Below are 23,047 nucleotides of genomic sequence, written 5' to 3'. Positions count from 1 at the left end.
TTGGGGAGTGAGAGTGGAAAAGTTTTCATTTTTTGTTTGAAACTAAGTACTTTTCATACTGAATATATGTTCTTATGTGGTAATAGTCATGGTCATAGAATTTAAAACCAGAAAGAACCACTTGATCATCTAGTTTGACCTCCTGCATATCACCAACCAATCCAGCATGTGCACATTAAACTGAAAAACCAAAATGCGACCAAAATATTGCGACTTACAAGAGATGGACTATTATATGCTATGGAAAATGGAAATGATAATTGTGCTTGTGGTCCCTTCAATGGCTGGAAAATGATTGAGATATATTAGGATAATGCTGACAAAACACCTGTACCTCACATGCTACAGAGGAAAGTGGAAAACCTCCAGAGACACTGCCAGTCTGATGTAGTGGAAAATTCCTTCCTGACTTCACATATGACCATCTAAGAACTGGGGCCAGCCAAGACCCTGAAAGAGAGAATGCTCAGTAACACCTCAGAGCTCTATCTCATCTCCAGCCTTGGCCATCTTTGATACATCAGAGAAAGGAGATAATAAAAAACCTTCCTAGCTGGGAGTCAAGGTGAAAAAATGTATGTTTGTTGATGTGTATTTTGGGGATGCAATATAAGATATAATAATTACTCCCTATGCTAGACTGCATAGTTTATAGGTTAAGGCCACAGTAATATACCTCAGATGGCTGGTGCAATACACAAATTATTTACCCAGTACAAGTGTGCGGAAAATTCAAATTATTCCATATCCCTGGAATATCATTTAAAATGGCCCCATTATGGTTATGTTAGATTTAACATTGAATCATATATGTCAAAAATGCTTGCCAACTCTAAGTCAAAACTCCTCCTGCAAATGCAGTCTTGAATTGGCCATGAGCTGCTGTAGCAATTTTCTAACCAATTGAAAAACAGGCTTTTTTTGCAATCTTATTTGAAATCTGTTTAAAAATTGTACTTCTTTGGAATGCTCCTTATCTCCTTCAATCACAAGCCTTTGAGCTTGTTTCTTTAACAGCTGTGCAAAAGCAAAGGGCTGTGTTTTTTTTGAGAACTTGAAATCAGAGGGGTATGTTCTTTCTGTTTCCCTCATGCAAGAAAGTCTCTGCCTTTAGCAAACAAAACCAGAATGGCAATGTTTCCACTTATTGCTTCCCAGGGAATGGGTTTAAATTTTGGTTCTGTTTGACTCATCAGATGCTTTACTGTCTGTACAATATTTGATCAGTGTGATGGACCCTCTTAGGGGAGTGCTCCAAAGTGAGTGCTTTTTCTTATAAAGGTGCTCCAAAAACACAAGTTCCTTCATCATCTGTGGTCTGGTTGTATTTCAGTAAATTTTGGAGGTTCGAAAGAGGATTTGCACAAAGATATTATATTGCCTGGTAATGATAATCTCATGCTGTTGTGGGCTCTCTCTTTCACATTGACTATTACACATTCAAGATAGCGCTGGGTGAAATTATACTTGTCTGAAAATTTCTGCTGAAATATATTCAGCATGTCACAAATTTGTGATGAAATCCAAACTCCATTGAATTCAGTGGGTGTCTTGCCTAGATTTTGGTATATATATTTGTAAAGAACAACATAGTAAGCTGCATAATTAACTGTTTAGTGACAGTTATTGATAACTTTAAAGAGAGTTGCGGAGATAGAAACATCTGTTTATCTCTCTGTGACTGGGTATAGTTGCTTCTTTAGATTTTGCATAAAATACTCATGAGACTCAACCAAAATAGTGTATTCATTTTAAAAAATGTTATAAAAACCCTGGAGCTTTTAATATTTCTGCTAGTTATTTTTTAAAATAACTTAAAAGTTGTTTGTAACATACCTTTCCCAAAACCACCATGGTAAAAGAACAAGGAGTTACAGTAACCAGAGTGGGTCACAGCAGATTATGTAGTGCTGGGAAGAAGAATGAAGGAATTTGAAGCACAAGTGGTGTTCTCGTCCATGATTCCAGTTGAAGGAAAAGGTCTGGGTAGGGATTGTCAAATTGAGGAAGTAAGTGTGTGATTGCGCAGGTGGTGTTTGTGAGAGAGCTTTGGTTTCTTTGATCATGGGACTCTGTTTCAGGCAGAAGAATTGTTAGGAAGAGATGGGATCCACCTAACCAAGAGAGGAAAGAGCATCTTCGCAGGCAGGCTTGCAAACCAAGTGAGGAGGACTTTAAACTAGGTTCATTGGGGGATGGTGACCAAAGCCCTGAGGTAAGTGAGGAAGTCGGATACCAGGAAGAATCACAAGGAGGCACGAGCAACAAAGGAGGACCCCTGATTCAGATGGAGAAGGCAGGGCAATCAGCTGGTTATCTAAGGTGTTTGTACACCAATGCAAGAAGCCTGGGAAACAAACAGGAAGAATTAGAAGCCTTGGCCCAGTTAAAGAACTATGATTTGATTGGAATAACGGAGACTTGGTGGGGTGACTGGGATGACTGGAGCACTGTCATGGAAGGGTTTAAACTATTCAGGAAGAACAGACGGGGGAGAAAAGGAGGAGGAGTTACATTGTATGTAAGAGAGCAGTATGATTGCTCGGAGCTCCAGTACTTAGAGGGAGAAAAGACTGTTGAGAGTATATGGGTTAAATTTGAGATGGAAACAACAGGGGTAATGTTGTGGTTGGTGTCTGCTATAGACCACCGGATCAAGTGGATGAGGTAGACGAACAACTGAGAGAAGCTTCCAGATTGCAGGCCCTGGTTCTCATGGGCAGCTTTAATCACCCTGACAACTATTGGAAGACCAATACAGCAGTACACAGACAATCCAGGAAGTTTTTGGAGAATGCTGGGGATAACTTCTTGGTACAAGTGCTGAAGGAACCAACCAGGCGCCACGCGCAGATTGACCTGCTGCTTACAAACAGGGAGGAATCAGTAGGGTAAGTAGAGGTGGGTGACAACCTGGGAAGCAGTGATCATGAGATGGTAGATTTCAGGATCCTGACCAAAGGAAGAAAGGAGAGTAGCAAAATACACACCCTGGACTTCAGAAGAGCAGCCTTTGACTCCCTCAGAGAACTGATGGACAGAATCCCCTGGGATGCTTACATGAAGGGGAAAGGAGTCCAGGAGAGCTGGCAGTATTATTAAAGGCATAGGAAGAAACCATCCTGATGCGTAGCAAGAAAAGCAAATATAGTAGGTGACCAGATTGGCTTACTGGGGACATCCATGGTGAGCTTAAACACAAAAAGGAAGCTTACCAGAAGTGTAAAGTTGGACTGATGACTAGGGAGGAGTATAAATGTATTGCTCGAGAATGCAGGGGAGTTATCAGGAAGCCGAAAGTGCAATTGGAATTGCAGCTGTCAAGGCATGTGAAGGGTAACAAGAAAGGTTTCTACGGTCATGTTAGCAATCAGAGCATGATCAGAGAGGGTGTGGGGCCCTTACTGGATGAGGGAGGTAACCTAGTGACAGATGATGTGGGAAAAGCTGAAGTACTCAATGCTTTCTTTGCCTCTATCTTCACAGACAAGGTCAGCTCCCAGATAAATGCACTAGGCAACGCAGTATGGGAAGGAGGTGGACAGCCCTTGGTGGGGAAAGAACAAGTTAGGAACTATTTAGAAAAGCTAAATGTACAAAAATCCACGGGCCTGGATTTAATGCATCCAAAGGTACTGAGGGAGCTGGCAAATGTCCTTGTGGAGCCTTTGGCCATTATCCTTGAAAAGTCGTGGAGATCGGGAGAGATCCTGGATGATTGGAAAAAGGCAAGTGTAGTGCCCATATTTAAAAAAGGGAAGTACAATCCAGGGAACTAGACTGGTCAGCCTTACCTCAGTCCCTGGAAAATTCATGGAGGGGATCCTCAAGGAATCCATTTTGAAGCACTTGGAAGAGGGGAAAGTGATCAGGAATAGTCAACATGGATTCACGAAGGGCAAGTCGTGCCTGACCAATTCGATTAGCTTCTACGATGAGGTAATTGGTTCTGTGGATATGGGAAAGTCAGTGGATGTGAAATTCCTTGACTTTAGCAAAGCTTTTGATACGGTCTCTGTGATGGGGCATGCCAACCCCACACTGAAAAAGGGGAGCAGAGCACACCTAGTGGGTGGAATATGCCTCTCCCCAGCAGCCCTGCTGGGCATGCTCCCAGTGCAGCCCAGGTATAAAAGCCTGCAGAGCAGCTCAGTTGGGGCTGACCTCCGGAGGAGAAGGAGCTACTGCCCAACCACCCGAGCCACAGCTGCTGCAACTGGAGCGAGAGACACCGGACCAGTGGACCACGCTGCTACCATCCCCGGGCCAAGCTTGACTGCAACGCCGGCTGCGCCATACAGCCCCCCAGATGCTGTCGCCGCACCAGCTGCTGCTGCACCCAATGCCGGACCTGCTAACACCGCTACTGCCACCAAACCCACATCTACAGGTGGGACTGCCAGCGGTCCGGGGGCTGGGGTAGGAAACAACCCAGGGGAGGGAGCAGGAAAAGCCCTGAAGTGCTCGGCGTGTTTTGGGGAGAACTCCCCGCTGAGCCAGTCGTGGGAACCACCCACCACTGATAGGGCCCTGGTTTGGGGCCCGGTGGAGAGAGTGGGCCCGGGCCCCCCTACCCCTTATTCCCAGATCTCGGACTAGGAGCAGGTCCGGTGAAAGACTAGGCCTCTGGGCCTGTTTACAAAGAACTAGGCCTCCGGGCCTGTGTATGAGAGACTAGGCCTCGGGGCCTGCTTTTGAAGGACTTGACCCGTTGGTTGAACTGGGCGGGGCTAGACACGCCTGTCACAATCTCACTCAATATTCTTGCCAGAAAGTTAAGGGAGTATGGATTGGATAAATGGACTGTAAGATGGATAGAAAGCTGGCTAGACTGTTGGGCCCAGTGGGTAGTGATCAAGGTCTCAATGTCAGGCTGGAGGTCGGTTTCTAGTCTAGTGCCCCAAAGAGCAGTTCTTGGACCAGTTTTGTTCAACGTCTTTATTAATGACCTGGATGAGGGGATGGATTGCACCCTCAGCAAGTTTGCAGATGACACTAAGCTAGGGGGAGAGGTAGATATGCTGGAGGGCAGGGACAGAGTCCAGAATGACCTGGATAGATTAGAGGATTGGGCCAAAAGAAATCTGATGAGGTTCAACAAGGACAAGTGTAGAGTCCTGCACTTGTGATGGAAGAATCCCAAGCATTGTTACAGGCTGGGGACTAAATAGCTAAGTAGCAGTTCTGCAGAAAAGGACCTGGGGATTACAGTGGATGAGAAGCTGGATATGAGTCAACAGTGTGCCCTTGTAGCTAAGAAGTCTAATGGCATATTAGGGTGCATCGGAGTGGCATTGCCAGCAGATCCAGAGAAGTGATTATTCCCCTTTATTTGACTCTGGTGAGGCCACAGCTGGAGTATTGTGTCCAGTAAGTCGACAGAATGCGGCAGTTTTGTCGACGGTGGTAAACCTCCTTCTATGAGGAATAACGCCTTTTTTCAACAGAGTTATGCTGAAAAAAGGTGATATTGCATACACACTGTGCTTTTTCAAAAGAGAAAATCTAGACTTTCTGCCGATACAGCGGTTTGCTTTGTCAACAGAACTGGCTGTAGTTTAGATGCTCTTTTTCGACAGCGGCTTTGTCGACAGTATCTCTCGACAAAGCCTCTGTCAACAAAAGCCTGTAGTCTAGACGTACCCAATATGCTCTTACATCCAAGCACTCACAAATTAATTTTGCTGCTAGATCAGTCACCATAGAGAATTCACCACAGCCAGCACTCCTTCTTCAAACCTTCCCTCTGCCCCTCCCCCTCAAACATAGAGTCTCCACAACAATGAAGAATCAAACTTATTCAAGTGGGGAGAAGACAGAGCCAAGAGATAATTTAAGCAACTTCCTTACATACAGTTAGAAACAGAGAGTCTGGGCCTTGATGATACAGGTTAATTAAGAAAAAGTAGATGTTTTGAGTAAGAGTCTTTTTAAGAGTGAAGAGTTTCAGATTAATTCTAACTTGCCCTTGTTCTAACAACATAATAATGTTATGAATTGGGTGTTATGGGTTAAATTAAAACCTATTGAGATAGATAGGTGTGAATTTACCCTTCAATTTATATTACTGAAGCTTAAGACCCTCCCTGCTCAACAAAAACAAAAGATGTACATGAATCTGCCAAGAGCTTTTGGCTGAATATTACTTTTTGTATGTTTGTGTGTGTGTCAGAGATAGATAGATAGATAGATAGATAGATAGATAGATAGAGAGAGAGAGAGAGAGAGAGAGAGAGAGAGATCTTGCAGAAACTGAGGTCATGCAAGAGCAGATAGAATGAAGAAGGCAGTTTGATGGATCAGCTTAAAGCAGCGGGTTGAACCTATGAGAAACCATTTTTGGATCAGGGTGCAGGCTAAAATAGTGCTCTTGGTGCAGGGAGCAAAACAAGTTATTTCCTGCTATTTGATTCTGCATTTGGAGACTCAGGACTTTATACAATTATCATGGGTGATGGGTAGAGCTTCAGTTCTGGGAAGCTAGCTCCCAGCTCCACTCCTTCTGTTTATGGGTCTGCCTTCATGGCTAGAGCCAGGGGCCCCCTCCTTCTGCCTGGAGTAGCTCTAATTCCCTTCCCTCAGCTGGAGGAGCCCGGGGCCAGTGGGAATGCCCCTCTCTACCCTAGCCATTCTGTGGGAAAAACATTTTTTCCTTCTCTTCTAGGAGAAGAACCTGAGGTTTTGATATGCATCATGCAGGTCCAGAGTTGTTGAGGAGGTGCTATGTGTTACTCACCTTCCTGGGTTCATTAGGAATCTTGCCAGAATTCACTGGGCCTTTCACTGCCATGCTATTCATAGGTTTCTTTCTTGGTCTTCTGTGCACCTGAGCACCCTGGATATGATTTCAGCTACAGTGCTTTAATATCCAAACAAAGATTTTGAAAGGACACCAGATGGAAGTTTATCTAGGAAAGGTTTTTAGGACAACATAATTCAAATTGTTATATTTAAAATATAAAATCCAAAGAGGTGGACAAGGCAACAACAGGACAATTTTAGGTAGCTGTTATTTAGGATCACATGCTTCCCTATCCATGCATCACAGAAGAGAACAGTACAGATTCCACATCACCTTCCAGACTCCTTTTTTTCAACAGAGTATTTGAAAGGCAGCTAAATATGTTTCTTTACCAAATAGCTCTTTTCCCACAGTTGCCACAATCCCTGGCCATAAGAAGGTGGGCACAGCAAATTTAACTTCCCACAGCCCATCAGTTAACAGACTGTTTAAAGTACAGTTAGTAGTAGGAATTCCACTCCCTGCTTTGACTTTTCGATACTATAGATGTGGCATATGCATTGGGAAAAGGAGATGGAGGCAGGTATATCAAACAGAAATATCAGGAACCCTCGATGGGACTTGGAACTCAGTAGCAAGGTATTAAAAGGCCAGACATCTACTGGTTTCTCTTATACTGATCCCAGCATTTACACTTTTGTTGACCAGTGCCTCCTGCCCTATTTATTCCATTATTGTCCCTCTCTCCAGGAGGGGAAGTTTATTATCTTTCGATGTACAGCACAAGAACTGTGCAAAATGCTTGATGTACAAATGTGAGGGGGTAGATCTCAACCCTATAGATTTTTAGCCTTTTCAAGGCACAAAGGGGAGTATGTGAGTCTTTGATATGGCATCAGGAGAACATTAACATTTGTTACATCACTTAAAATAAATACTCTTATTAGAGGAGTTAAGAGATGGTGCTATTATGTAAGGACTCACAAGTTCTTTTCCTTAGCATGTGAGTTCTCTTGAGTCTTTGAATAAATGCTTTTATTGCTATTAATTTTTGTTATGCACTTCTTTGGTAGAGCTCTGGCAAGAAGGAAGGGAGTTAGTGTTTGCCTTACTCTCTAACTAGTGATAGAAATGTAGCCGTGTTAGTCTGGGGTAGTTGAAGCAAAATGCAGGACAATGTAGCACTTTAAAGACTAACAAGATGGTTTATTAGATGATGAGCTTTCGTGGGCCAGACCCACTTCCTCAGATCAAATAGTGGAAGAAAGTAGTCACAACCATATATACCAAAGGATACAATTAAAAAAAATGAATGAAAATGATGAAAAAAAATGATGAACAAATATGAAAAGGACAAATTTGTCCTTTTTATATTTGTTCATTTTTTTAAATTGTATCTTTTGGTATATATGGTTGTGACTACTTTCTTCCACTATTTGATCTGAGGAAGTGGGTCTGGCCCACGAAAGCTCATCATCTAATAAACCATCTTGTTAGTCTTTAAAGTGCTACATTGTCCTGCATTTTGCATCTCTAACTAGTGTCATTTTTTAAGCTATGTTTTTCCCTAGGAACAGGACATTAGTAATAGGGCTGAGGTCCCTGAAAGAAGGGATTGCCAGTGTGCTGTTTGTGATCACCCGTGGTTAAGGACTAGAGCATACAGAGAAAAATAAATAAGTTGTATACCCTTCACATAACTGATTTTCTAGTGGAGAAGAAACTAACCTGCAAGACTGTGACCTCTGTTACCATTCAGCACAGGGACAACAATATAATTGAAAATCAGCCCATAAAATGGAGCTTGCTTCTGAAAGACATGGAAATCCTACTTGGCTTCTGAAAGAGATAGGAGGCCTTGAATTACATTTCCTTATTCATATACACATTTACTTGTCATTGTGCCAGGTCTTAAGCTGGGTCTGTACTTAAGAGCTACAGAGTGGCAGTAAATGGAACTGAGAAGAATACTCATTTTGGGATCACTGTATTCTTGTGTGCTCCTAGATTTTGGTTTAGGGCACCAACTCCATGGATGAAGCCATGTTTGTAATAAGCGATGTTCTTTGGAAATCAATATCAATTGCTGGAGGGACTCTGATTTGGATGGGAGAGAAGCAAAGACAAAGTAGCTGCCTTCACCTGTATGCTCTGCTGGCTCAAATGGCCACTTTTAGGGAATAGGTTGGGCAAGAGTCTAAACTAAACAATGCATATTACACCTTACTGCCCAAGGCTCCATTAACATTTAGTTTTATTTGAACCTAATTATTGTCAACATCTGTTACAGTTGTTTCAGTGGCAATATTTACATTGAATAATACAGAGGAGAGGACAGAGACTTGTGATATTCCACAATAAGAGGGTTGTGGAGGTAGAGGGACAGTTGTCTATGAGGAAGGCCCTGAGCCATTTAAGGATGTGTTTCTTCACTCATACAATTTCTTAGGCAGGTCTTTGGTGATTGATGGTATCAAATGCTATAGAAAGATACACTTACTTCCCTTATATATAGTCATGAGGCTATCAACACATACTGGCTCAATACAAGGTACTTAAAAGAATCCCGATATTTAAATCCCGGGCTTCATTTGCAAGTTCAAATGCCTACATTAGCCACCCTAGTTCAAACTAGGGTGGCAGTGTAGACATACCCTAGCATAGCAGCAGCAAGCCAAGATCCATCTTGTTTAAGACAACTTCCTATTTCTCCTCCTGGCTTAAATAATGCACTGGCCCAATCAGGTGGTGGGTGGTATCTTTAATAGCATGTAAGACCTTAGGTCTTCCAAACCTCTAGTCAGTAGTAGAGCTGTCAGGGAACAGTGTGGATGCAGCAACAACCCAAGGGGTCTGGTTCAGGAGCTGCAGACTTTCATTCTCCATTGATAGAGGTCAGGTGAGCTCTGTTCTCTTTTATTTGCCAGGAAGGGCAGAGGCAGCAACCCTGATTGCTATCAGTTGCTCCAAGGACTACTTTTTGTGTGAAAGGGCCCCCAATGTAATCCTATTGAGTTAAGTAAGGATGTGCTGGATTGGGCTCTTCTTTAAGATCCAAGATTTCTCTGGCTGAAGAAATGATGTTTTACAATCCGTGCCTCCCACTATGATTGGAATGCTTAATCCCTAATACAGTAAGGATTGCTTTAGAGAAGTTTTGTGCCAATAGCCAAAAGCTTTTCAGCTATATAATTCCCATACATGTTGTAAAGTTGTCTCCTTGGCACTATTTAAATAAACTGAAAAATATTTAAGGAACAAAGTTGGGTAACACCTTAACTTAAAGTTCCATTATTAAATGGCCTATTAATATCTATTAAATGATTGCCAGATGGCACCATGCTCTTTCATAACTTATTACATATCATCTTATAACAATACGCATTATTAATACATTAAATTCTGAACAAATAATACAATTACAAGTTATTACAAATAGTACTTATTCCCAACAAATAGTTATGAAACAGGCATTTACTCTGTTTAACAATGATTTCAGTATATTCAAAAGCGTGTTATAAAATGTCAGGTACTTTGATAAATCAAACAGCAAATTGTTATTATTATAAATGTATATTTAAATGGGCCCTTAATCCATGTTCTTTTGTGTTGCTCCCAAATGTGGCAAGCAATTTTCTATAGGACTTGCTGGGAATGATACTGTAATCATAATCCTTAATATTGTTTCTTTAATTTAACTGAAGTTGATTCAAGTTTGTTCTACTGGCAACCCCCTTAAAAGTGCTTATTTTTAAGTTGAGTCATATTGTTTATTAGAAACGAGACAAGATGTAAAGATGCCCAGCATGGAAAAAGGCTGCTTTGTTCCTGCAGATCACATGGCTGATCTGGATCTGGGTAAAAAAATTAAGAGGAAGGTGGATAGAAGAAGTTTTGCTAGGGGGAGAGAGCATGTGTTCTTTACTCCTACTTGGATGAAGCTAGAATGGCCTCTGTTTGAACTGCTTTGTTCTGATTTGGAATTTGTATTTTTGAAAATAAAGCAAGCCCCAAGGGAGAGAATTTGAAGAGACCTGCTGCTGAGACTCAATTTTGTCTTCCTTGGCTGGTAAGTGTCCACTTCACTTACAAGGAAAATTTAAAAATCTTTGTCTTTGACAGAAGTGGCTAGGTTTCATATTTCACATTACACTCTTTAATGTTCTGTGTAATATTGCTAGAAATGAACCAACTTACTGGTGAGATTCTTTTGGTTTGCCATTGTGTATTATTGAACCCAGAAGGTTTAAAATGAGTAGCTTTTATATCAGGTCTTCTACATGTTTACTAAAAATGAGTGCTTTTCGAAAAGTGCTTTTGTTATTGAAATGTAAGGGTAGATACAGTAGGGCCATAAAATTGTGATATGCAGTTCACATGATTATTCCCTCATGCCAAAAGATGACAGCCAACTTCTTTCACTACTTACATAGTTTTACCTCAGTGCTTCATACTGTGCTTTTTGCATATAAAATTAATTATTTGGGAATGAAACCTGTTTCTGTTCTTCTGAATACAACTGCTATGCCCCTGAGGGCCTCAGGAAATTAATGGAATACCTGATGTATTTTGCAAGAGTTAGGGTTAAAGCTCAAGGGTTTGGTTCTGATCTCACATACAATGGTGTACCTTAATTGACATCAGTGGAGTTTTTCTCTATTTGTACTAGTGTAGGATCAGAATTGAACATTATGGATGAGATTTTCACACATGCTCTGCATAGGTTTCACTCTACCAGATAAGTCAAGTGGAACAGTTAGAACATTGAACATTTCTGGAAAAAAGCCACCCTGTATTTGTCAGCCCAAATACTGACCTTATTTACAACCCCACAACCTCATTGAAGTCAACATAAAGGTAAGTGGCTATCAGAAACAGGAGGGCAGAAGTATATAATTCCTTGAGGGAGCGGTTTCTAACCTATTCCATTAGAGCTCCTTTGAAGTCAATTGACGTATGCACGCCGTCCCTTCCTCATCTTGTTTCATTGTTGTGCTATACCAGCACATTCTCATATGTTCTTGTTTCCTTTCTCAGGTCCTTTGCTTTTTTCCCTGTTCTTTTTCCTTTTCTCTTTTTTCTCATCTTTTGCTTTCCTGCATATCTTTCTCTTGACTTGTGGGCTCTTATTTGCCATTTCTGAGAGAGCGGCAAGAAACTCAGTATGGGCAGGGAGCATCTATTGGTGGTATACACCCATCAGATGTGGTGGTGGGGTGATATAAACAGAAAATAATTTATAAGATCGGGTTAGAAGTCTCTCTTTAGCACCTCAGCCTTGTACACACGAGCTGCCCCTGCTACCATCTGAAGAAGAAGAAGCCACAAGTCTGGAGAAGGAAGGAGGGTGATTTTCAAAGATCTGTCGAACATTTTATCCACATTTGTACATTTTCCTTGGGTGTGAGATGGATATTAAGTAATGTAACTTTCTGTATATCCATTGTTGCTCAATTTGGGCCAACTATCCTGGGGCTACTCTGGTGTCTTCCTGGACAGTCAGCCCAACAAGTTGGGTAACATTGCTTTGGGAACTTTCCTCTTCCTGTGAATGTGTATGGACCTAGTTTCAGTCCTCTTAAATGAAGAAAAATACTTTAAAAATCCCTTTGAGCTTTCTGCTGACTTAGTTGATCTGGCATGGGGCTGACTCCTATAAAATGCTTGGAAAGTCATTACAAATCTTTGTTCTTTGAGAGGGGTAAATTCATACCATAGCACTGACAACATTTCAGTCTTACAGCCCAAGGTCTGTAGTTAGATACATGATACACATTGCTGTGTGTCTTGAAATAGCCACTCTGGATGCATGTGTGGTCAGGTAAAGGATGGGATTTTTCTTATAGTGTGGTTGTGGAAATGTACACCAACAAACCTGTGTTTTTAATCAGGCTTTGACAGAAGTTGGGAGTTCATACAGAATCTGTTACATTGCTTAGGTGCTACATACTTACAATGATAAACACTTGTATGGAGATTATTAGTTTACTTAATCCTAGAACAAATAGGATGTAAATGTAGACCCTCTTATTAAGAATTTATGAGGCACATGCCTTCTATATTTGGAGGCCTCTCTTCTCCAAGAAGATGTCATGCTTTGGAACATGTGTGCAGTGTAATTGCTAATATTTACAAGAGTGGTTACAGATGTATGTATTAAAGTAGAAGTCTTGCTAATTCAAGACATACTAAGGACTAGTTTGTGTCATAAAACCAGCTTGAAGATGGTGATTGTGCAACAATGCTGAAGAAGCCACAATTCCCTCTCTTGCACCAGAAGAGGAGTAATCTGTTTGGCCTATAGCTTCTGCAAATTAATACCACCTATGTTGGCCCTTGCACGGATTCAGCAGCATTGGCCAGTGTGTTAGAGGGAAGATCTGAGGCCTCACCCATTCCTCAAGCCTTGCCTCCCAGCTGCCCCCATGGGGAATAAATGATTGCATCTCTTTGCCAAGACCAGACAAAAGGCTTTTTGTTCATGTCTTATATCTGGTGAAACATTAGCTTCAAAGGTACTTTGGCTACCAGTTTAATGCTGAGAAAAGGTGTCAGATTGAAAGCAAAGAAATAGACAAATCAGATTTTTTTTCTGCTTTAATATAAAGTGTAAAATTGGCTCAGTGAATTTGGAAGTAAGTTGTCATAGAACTGAAACAAAAAAGGGAGTGGACTACTTCTAATGGCAGGGTGTGACCGTTTTAAATACCTGTTCCAGTAAAAACGGGGCTACTATTTTAGACTGTCTTATTTATAAACCAAGCTTGTGTAAGAAATATAAAGTCATTTGTATGAGAAATATTACCAAACCCTATATGCTTACCCATATGATAGTCTTACTGAAGGCCATAGAACTATTCATGAGTAAGATCATTAGGATTTTGTCTTGTTTGCATTTTGTTTGTCTGCATTGATTTTAAATTCAGTTGGTAGCCTTCTTTTTCTATTAAAAAAAAAAAGTTTTAATGGCATCAACACAAAAAAACCATACCCACTGTTGACTTTAATAAAACATACTAGGAGACAACAAAGTCCTTTGAGAAAATTGCAGCATTTTTCCTCCTGAAATAATTTCATTACCTTTTTCTATGGAAATCTTGAGGAAGAGGAATGAGATTCTGACTCAAAGCTGCAAAAGAGGTTGGATGTTTGTGTGATTCTGCTTCCCATGATAATTTTAAAACAAAAGTTCTGCTTTCCATTTTAGGATAGCTGATTACTAGATGTGCTGTGGAGTCTAGCTGAGAACACTTGGCTTTGCTTTGGCCTAGAGTGATGGCATGCAGCCTGTTTCAATGATGAATGTGCAGAACATTCAGCTTTGTAAAACTCCAGTCTCTAAGGAGCAGTCTTTCCATATCTGACATTTATAAAGGACACCTGTGCAGTGTCTGACTTCTACACAAATCTCCACATTTATCATTTCTATCTGCATCTAGCTGTGCAACACAATTATAGCAATAAAAAAAGCAGTTCTCTCATTAGAAATACAAGAGTTTCAAGGTTTTGGCTTTTAGTCCTGGAACATCTGTTGCACAGCATGAACTTTTGGTCAATGTCTTCATTTAATTCACTGAAAGAGACTGTCCCAAAGTTAGGGTTTTTTGCCCCCCTCCCTTAGCGAAAGGTGAAAATCAGAGGTGCCAACAATGTCACAAGCTAAAGCTAGAAAAACAAAATAAAATTCCCTGATTATTTTGAAAATATTGCTTGATAGAAAAAGCAGTTTTATTTATCTTTATTCATTTAATCAACTCGACACTGAGTGTCACTAAGGAGGTGTTTCTGTGTGTGACAGAGTGGGCAATGTATCAAAGATCAAAGTTAACTCAGATTCTCAGCATTCTTTAGATGCCTAGGCAGACATGTATTATGCATTTTTATATATATGCATTTTATAAAATATGCACCCAGGCTAAGTATCTAAGCAGATGTCCTAAATTTTGTATATCAGGTGAGTTTTTGAACCAATGTGTCAAAAAACTGCAAGACTTGTTCCCTAAAATTTCTTCAGTTTGGTCCACTTAGTCCACCCACATTCTATCTCCAGTGTATTTTATAGTATAATCCAGTGTGTTTTATAGTATAGATATACAGTGATCCATAAAGCTATATATTTAGGGCTGCATTGTGGCTAGCCCATAGTGGATGCACAAAAGTGGGCAAATGGTTGAAAACTGTGTTCTCTCCATTTAGGTCCCTGACCTGGTGAAGCCATGCTTACTGCTGATACTATCCAAAATCTGTGGAGTGGGTGTAGGTCCCATCTCCTTCACAGGCCTACAGAACTTGATTGGTGTGATGAGGAGCACATGCTGCTCCCTGATTAAAAAGGGGGTGTTTTCACTCTCATGTATGTTCCCACCCCTCCACTCCCCAAACCCTACAAGAATTCTGGTTTAGTCAGTACAACTCAAGCCTGCTAAAGCAGCCACATTCAGAACCCTGGTTGAACAACCAACAGAAATGAAAGCTGGAACCCTGAAGGAGGGTAGATGGTATTTGTACAATCACCTCCCTCCTCTTACAAAGAATCCCCACACCTATGCCTGGACTTGGACTTTTGCTGAAGCAGAACCATATTGTGTAAAGGCAAAGTGATTCTGGCTCAATCTTCAAAGGGTTAAAATTTGAGCTGGACTAAATATCTTTATATGTTGGTGTCTGGGTTGGGAAGTGGGAATTCACATCCGTATCTCTAGGTAGAAAGTTGTGTGCTATTTTTTTAAATATATATTCTAGAGCACTGGGACACTCTTCATTGGTAGCAGGTTTAGTTGCAGACACTTAAAGGAGTTTGGATCCAGCTGAGCCAGAGTGCACATGCTATTTATTCCTGTTGATACTGAGTTAGGATTTCAACATACTCATTAGTGCCTTCTGTGATCCCGTGGGAGTTCCAGAGTTCTGGTGACTTTAGCACAAATGTACAGTCAACATCCTTAGGCTACTCAGCCATGTTAAAGAAGAAAATATTGTTCTTGTGATTTTTTATTTGTTTTGTTTTGTTCTGAGCTGGATTCAAAACAAGAATTAAAGTTAAAAAGTTCAGACGTGAAAGGAATCTCCTGAGAACTTTAATAGTCTTTTAGGATTTTAGGCCAAAATCATATAGGAATGGCTCAGGAAATGTTGGTCTCTACTAAACAGAAATAAAAGAAAACAACTGCTTCACAAAGACAGAGAGATAGGTAAGCTGTTGAATTTTCCTACCTAATGTTCAATTATGTGAATTGCTTCAGCAAAGCAGGATGGGAAGAAAGACAATAGGAATTTCACAATTTTGATGGTATAGGATATTGGTTCAGAGCAATAATATCCCTTACACACGGCAGAGAGAGAGTGAAGCACCAATATTACAAATTAGGGACCATATTCTGCCTTGAGTTCCACTAGTGTAAATAAAAAATAATTCTGTTGGCTTCAGTAGAGTTACTAAGGAATCCTACTGGTATGAGAAATTCGATGTTAAACTAATTCAGATTATACTGGTATTACTAATATTAATCCTACTCTGAAGTATAGGAACTCAGATGTCAGTTAGTTGAAGCTTTTTTCCTGAAGATTTCAAAGGTTCCCCAGGTTCTATGACATTTTAAGTTGTGCTGCTTCCAAATTACAGGTTGGGTCATTATTTGGCTTCCTAGTTTTGATTGCCATCCTTCAGAACTTCTTTCATTGCTTCTCTGGCCAGTCACTGATGTTATTCCAAAATAACATAGTCTGCGTCTATACTACAAGCAGTTATTTTGACAATGTCAAATAATGTCAAGCCGAAGAACTTCTTACTCCAACTTCTGTAACCCTCATTTTACAAGGAGTAAGGGAAGTCAGAGGAAGAGTGCTCTTTCTTGGACTTCCTGCTGTGTAGGCAGCACCAAAAGCCTAAATCAGCTATTTTGACTTAAGTTACACAACTTGACCTACGTCAATTGCGTAGCTTATTTCAGCTTTAGCCCTGCTGCGTAGACGTGCCTTTATCTTGGCCAACAGTTGTGGCATAAAGATATGGGAGTCCATGGAAGAGTCTGTGTTCCAATATAAGAGCTGGCTGTAATCCGCAAGAAATGTTTAAGTTCTTGGGTTTTTTTTTCTTGGTTAATGGAATGAGTTTCCACGCTTTTGTCTCATACTAGTCAATCATATTTCATTCACTGAAGTCAGTAGGAGCTGTGGAGTGCTCTCAACATCATATAATTTTGATGTGCCCTAATATGGATGTAGTTGCATGGCTTTACACACTGAAGCTTGAACATTTTGCTCAAATTTTTGAGGTACTGACCCTCTGAAGTGCCAAGCATCTTGCAGTTTGTGCTTAGCTCCTGTCAGAATAGGGCCGTTAGGCTTATTTAGATAAACGAGATGAGGATTAATACCTTTTCTCCTCACTTTATATTGTATGACTTCAAATATTGGACTCAGTATCTATTCTACTTTCGTGATCTCACTGGTACATCTTTTTATTTAACTGATTATTTAAACAACTAAATAGAAATTGAATTAGATGAACCTTTTTTCATTGAAAATGGGTGTAAACAGAGAATTATTTTATTAGTTCTAACAGGCATTAGCAAACAAGTTTCTCACATATCCATAGGAGACGAGACAACATTATGTCTGAGATGAATAGCAGCATTAGCAGCGCTAGCAACTGAATATCTTCCATAGTGACACTTCTGCTCTTCTCATTCATCTGCTTCAGGAAGGGGCGGGGAACCTTTTTTGGGTTAGGGGCTACTAACCCACAGAAAAATCAGTCAGGGACCACACACAAGTGAGAAGCAATGTGAGAAGCCCCTGACTGAAAAGGTAAAAGACACTCCTCACATTCCCTTCACACACCAGCGCCTAGGGGGGAACTAGGCTAGTAGATTTTGTGTGCTCCAGCCCCGTGGATAGAGCAGGGAGGCTGGAGTGAGGGGGATCCAAATAAGCCAGGGATTGCATCTGGCCCCAAGGCCTGAGATTCCTCACCCCTGGCTTAGGGCAAGGTAGTAACCCAAGAGATGAAGACATGCTGGGCTTTGCAAAGAGTTAGAGAAATACATAACAGAAGGAGATGCTGTTGCCATATTTCTCCCTAGTTTATTTTACAGAGGAAATTTTATATTTAGCTTGGTTTGTTGTATGTTCTCCTCTTATTATTCCTTGCTGTCCCTACCTTTTTATCCTTTTCAGTGTTGCTTAAATACTTTGTCTTACACTCACAATACCTCTCATGTGCTCTAGTTATCTTCCTCTCTACAGACACAACCCAAATAATATTCTGCTTAATAAGCAGCAGTTCTAATGATCCAGAAGAAATAGTGATTTGAAGCACCCAGAGACTATTTCATCAACCTCAGAGGTACTCTGCTTGGTCCATTCTTGAGTTCTCAGCATATCTAAGGACCAAACAGCTAGAGATAGTAGCATGCTCCAGCCACTCCTCTTTCAGTATCTCCCTCTCAATTCAGCACAGTTCCTGTACCAGTCACTGTGGGGAGGAAGACAAGAGAAGCCATCTATGCTAACTTTGTGTCTCTCGAACACTCCACACACAAGAGGAATTCCCAGTAGCATACCTGAAGATGTTTTCTTTCCTTTGCACCACTTGAGTGTAGTGGGATGGGGCACAGAATCTGATTCAAAGTCGTGATTGTCGACTTTTGATCATAATATTATTAATGCTTAGGCTCCACTAGTTGGAAATTAGCGATCTACAGAATAGAGTGAAATTGTTGATGGTGTGAGTAATGACTGCATGGGAAATATAACCAGGGAGCATAAGTAAATCTGCACTTGCTTTTACAACCGGATGCCACGTACTGGCCTGTGCCCATGTACAACTGATTTAATGTTATATTTATGTATACATTCTTTTCTCAGACATACTCCCTTTTTATAGCCTTGTTCTTCCTTCACTCTCTGTATTGACAAACCACTATGAAATGTCTGGTGGAGGGCTGGAGCCTGTAGATGTACAATATATGGCTTCAGGCTTGCTGCCAAGGAGGATTGCTATTACGGTTACTTCCAGTCAGTGGTTCAGATTTCCCCGTCCAAAGGTAATCACTGGAAGAGTAAACTCCCTGCCATGTGGCATATAAGGATATACATAGAAACTTACTGTGACAACAGAGCCAGTAACAAACATTCACTGCACTCCAGAGTAATACAGTAGTTTCTGTATCCCATGTCCTCCAACCTAGAGGCTAAGTACGGTAAATATTTTTGGTATAAAATTTCCTCCTTGGAAACTAAAATTTTGGAACGGCCCTGTGCTCTTCACTCAGTTTTTTTTTTATTAGGGTAAAGAGAAGGTTGCATATGTTTATGAAAGATTCAGGTTTCATCATTTGCTCAGCTGTTTGTCAATGCACAGCAGGAATTGAAACTGTCTTGAAACTTCCCTGTTAAATGGAAGTCACTGGGATTTTTGTAACATCACAACACAGAAAACGTTAGAAATTAATTGAGTACTGAATCTGTTCTTAGTCACTGGCTAGACCATGAGGAACAGGTCAAGGGCCTAATACTCCCAATTTTCTTCAGCAGCTATCTGCTGCCTTTGGAAAGCGATGGCTTCTCATTTTATGCAACTGTATCTCTCAACTCCTGAAGAACATTATTACCCAGATCCAAATTGCATTAACTAGGAGCAGGCTGAGAATAAATCCTAGCAAAACTGCAATTATGGTGAATGGTTTGGTCCAGTGTGGGGGAGAAGAGCATTTTCCCAGGCTCCCTGGCCTTACAATCTTTGATGCCAGATTGTTTCAATTGGTCAGTTAGGTAAGCAGGTGAAGACATTTGTGGAACAGATTTTAGTTGGTCTATTGTCTATGAATCCCATCTCACTTTCTAAATCCTCAGCTGGCATAAATCGGCAAGGCTCCATTGACATCAGTTGAACATCAATGGAACTATACTTAATTGCTTGGGCTGTGGTTTTAGCCCTCTGCATTTTTTCAGCACTGATAGATAAATCTCATTACTTGCTAAAACCACAAAACCCTCCACCCTCTGCCAAAGATTCATTTTCTGTGACCAAGAAAGTGTAAATCTTCTAGCTGGTTCCCCACAGGAAGGAACATCAATAGTCTGCTCCCCTGGGCTCTATGAGTATTGAGATAGTAGTTGGACATATGAAATATGGGTAAGTGTAGTTATTCATGCTTTCTTTCTAAAACTTTGTTACTGCATTATAAAGAGCACTGAACACAGAATCTCCAAGTAAATGGCTGCTATTTTACATGTAGGAAATGTCACTAGAATTTAATGTTTTGTTTTTTTTGGTGTATACATTTTTACTTGCTATTTAAACAGAATTTAGCCCAAGAATTTTATCATTTCTCTAGCCTTTAAACACATTTTATACTCCAGAATAGAACTTTATAGGTACACATTACTTATGGAACCTTTATCCATTTCCCATATGAGGAGGAACTATGGACTTTTCAAATCTATCTCTCCTTCTTGTTTAGATCTTATTTTGTACTTACAATGTTTATTAAATTAACTGTCACTTTTGGGATAGTATGATCAAATGTTACATCATTAAGATTCAGTTAATAAAAAACCCCATTCTCTTAGCATATGCGCTCCATCTAATCTATTATATTTCCAGAGTGCCTATCAGAGGTGTCTAAGCACTGGACTCCAATTTATTTCAGATTCAGCACATCTTCTTTTTCATTGTATCATAACTTCTCTCTTCCACATGATCCTTTTTGCAGCTAACCTGTGAAATATCTTTCCCTTAAAAGTTTTCAGTTTTAACTAAATATTTTTTAACTTGTTTGACAATATAACTTTCTAACTAATATTGTAGTAATTCAGAATTTCAATGTTGAAAACATAGAACTGAAATTGGCTTGTGCTAAAATCCATAAATCTTAATAAATGCATGATGGGATAAAATTGTTCCTCTCTTCGTATTGTTTGAATTCAGAGAACCATCAGGGATTTTTCAGAACATGATAATTAATTCATTAATTAAAATAGTAATTTTTTAATAAAATGTTACAAAAACATTTTGCTAGTAAAAATAGGAAATACTCAAAATTGAGATGGAATAAATTCAAATTCTATTGATGTTAAAGGGGAAGAAAATCAAAGCTTTTCAAGAATTACTTTTGTCCAACCATTATTTTAAAGTTGAATGTACAAAACCAAGAATAACCAAAATTTGACCCTGAGTTGCAGTTTCTGCCTCACTTGGGCCTCAATACTGCTCCCACTAACCTCAGTGGCAAAACTGAGGCAAAACAAGCTGAGAGTGAATGGGTGTCTCCGGTCAAGGAGCCAATTAAGTTTGTTCTGTACTCAGCTCTCCCTCTCATATGCACATGCATTAATTCTCTTATAGGTCTGGTCTGAGTGCACTTGGTTGAACAAACTAGATAGGGGACAGAGGGACTTTAACTAGGGATGTGGGGGACAAATTTAGATTTGAAACATGACTTTCCACAGAGATCAATCTTGCCACCAATGTTGTTTATCATGTACATACAGCTACTTAAGGAGATCATGGTGAAGCATGAAGTAGAACACTATCAGTATGGTGATAATACTTAGTTATATAGATCTTGTCCCATAGACTTTGCGAGTTTGGTTTCAGCAGGGCCATCCTTAAAATTTATGGGGTCCTTTACAGTTTTATTAAACCATTGCCCCTATGTCCAATGGCAGATGGGGGATGACAATTTTTTAGAGATCTGATTTTTTTTAGAATCTTCCGCAACACACAAATAAAATATTTTTTAAGCACATTTTAAATTAAGGCCCTTAGACTAAAAAAGTAAATTCAGGAACTGACAGGACATAGTGGGCATTGACAAATGTCTGTTATGGCTTTACCACCTGAATGGTTCTTTCACAGTTTCAGTGTCTGCTAATAGGTCTGTCAGGCTTTTTTTCCCACTTTTAAGTTTATTAGAGATTCTTCTGAGGAAGAAAACTACAAAACAGGGATATGAAGAGAGTGGGTGGACATTAAGACCCAATAGTGCCCCAAATTTTTGGGTTCCCACACAGCTGCATATTCTATGTATGGTTATGGATGGCTCTGGGGTCTCGGGTATGGAGGAATGCTTGAATGATGTTGCTAGTTGGATGCATCCGAGTTATTCTGTCCTCAATCCTGAGAAGACCCAGATAAGTAGCTCCTCCTTTTTGCCTCTTCTGATTTGAGGGCCTCATTTATAGACTGAGTCAGATTAAAAATCCTGGTGTTATTTTTGACCATGTTGTGTATATGGAAAGCCAGAAGCAGTTAGGAAATATGGTTTTCAACCATGCTATATCCTTATGTTTCTTGCAGCAGCCTGACAATGGTAACACATATCCTTGTGCTCTTGAGGCTTGATTATTGTAATTCCCTCTTTGCTTGGTTATTGATGAGATGATCCATTGCTTGCAGTGTGCTGTAATGCATCAGCACAATTTCTCGTAGGACTGTGACCATATTCAGCCTGTATTACATTCTCTACATTGGCTGCCAGTCAAGTGACAGGTTCAGTTTAAATTAGTATTACTGGTCTATAAAGCTCTGAATGGTAGTTATCATTTAGGATTTCTGTCATTGTTCAGCTGGTACTGCTGAACACACTCAACTGAAATGATTTACCTTTGTATTGCCACAAAAGAGTGGACTTTGCCTCTTGTCTTTGTGACAGCAGCAAAATTCAGGGCTGGCCTTACTATGAGGTGAACTGAGGTTGCCGCTTCAGGTGACAGAATGTGGGGGGGCGCCACTAGGACCCAGAGTATAGAAAATTGTGCCTGCTGCTGGTGCATATGTAGGTAGCAGAGCAGTACCATGAGAGGAGTAGAACAGGAAGAAGGCAAAATTGAGACCTTTCAAAGCTTTGGCTCAAGTGAGGGGGCATGGGAGCATCATTTGAGCTCCCCGCCTCAGGTGCCAAAATGTTGTGGGCCGCCCCTGGCAAAATTCCTAAAACTTCCATTTGTTCACATCCTAGGTCTCCCAAGAAGATACACCCTATGTGGCTTCAATTGGCCTCCAACTCACAGACGTGCTTGTCTTTGTTGCTTTTGCAATTCACTAGCTATGAGAGCTCAGCTCTGACACAATGTCTGTTTTTCAGTATGTTTTCTCCCAATTTTCCAGTTGGACTTTTTGAGAAACAGGAGAAGCAACCTGCCCCAAGGTCATAAAGAAAATGTGTTGATGGCTTAGCAGGGATTAGAAATACATTGTGAAATGGGAATACCCAGGAATATTTTTTTCTGTTTTTGCTAAACAAAGAATTAATTACAACAAAATAATGTTTTTAAATTAAAGTAATTGAGCTTCAATTT

At 40.3% G+C, this 23,047-nt stretch overlaps 2 long non-coding RNA genes across 2 annotated transcripts in view; both read left to right on the top strand.

Moving 5' to 3' along the window:
• The window catches only part of LOC106732604 (uncharacterized), a 332,750-nt gene that overhangs the window by 24,795 nt on the left and 284,908 nt on the right, over positions 1-23,047 (top strand). The window lies entirely within an intron of this gene.
• LOC142829578 (uncharacterized) overlaps positions 9,465-23,047 on the top strand; it is a 32,868-nt gene continuing 19,285 nt past the window's right edge. The window contains exons 1-2 of the long non-coding RNA XR_012904122.1: positions 9,465-9,636; positions 10,747-10,811. This is a non-coding gene — a long non-coding RNA (uncharacterized LOC142829578). The remainder of the gene's footprint in view (positions 9,637-10,746; positions 10,812-23,047) is intronic.

Source organism: Pelodiscus sinensis, chromosome 5 (genome assembly GCF_049634645.1).
Source record: "Pelodiscus sinensis isolate JC-2024 chromosome 5, ASM4963464v1, whole genome shotgun sequence".
Classification (NCBI taxonomy): Eukaryota; Metazoa; Chordata; order Testudines; family Trionychidae; genus Pelodiscus; species Pelodiscus sinensis.
Note: the sequence above shows the minus strand (reverse complement) of the source record. Positions and strands in the feature narration are given on the sequence as shown.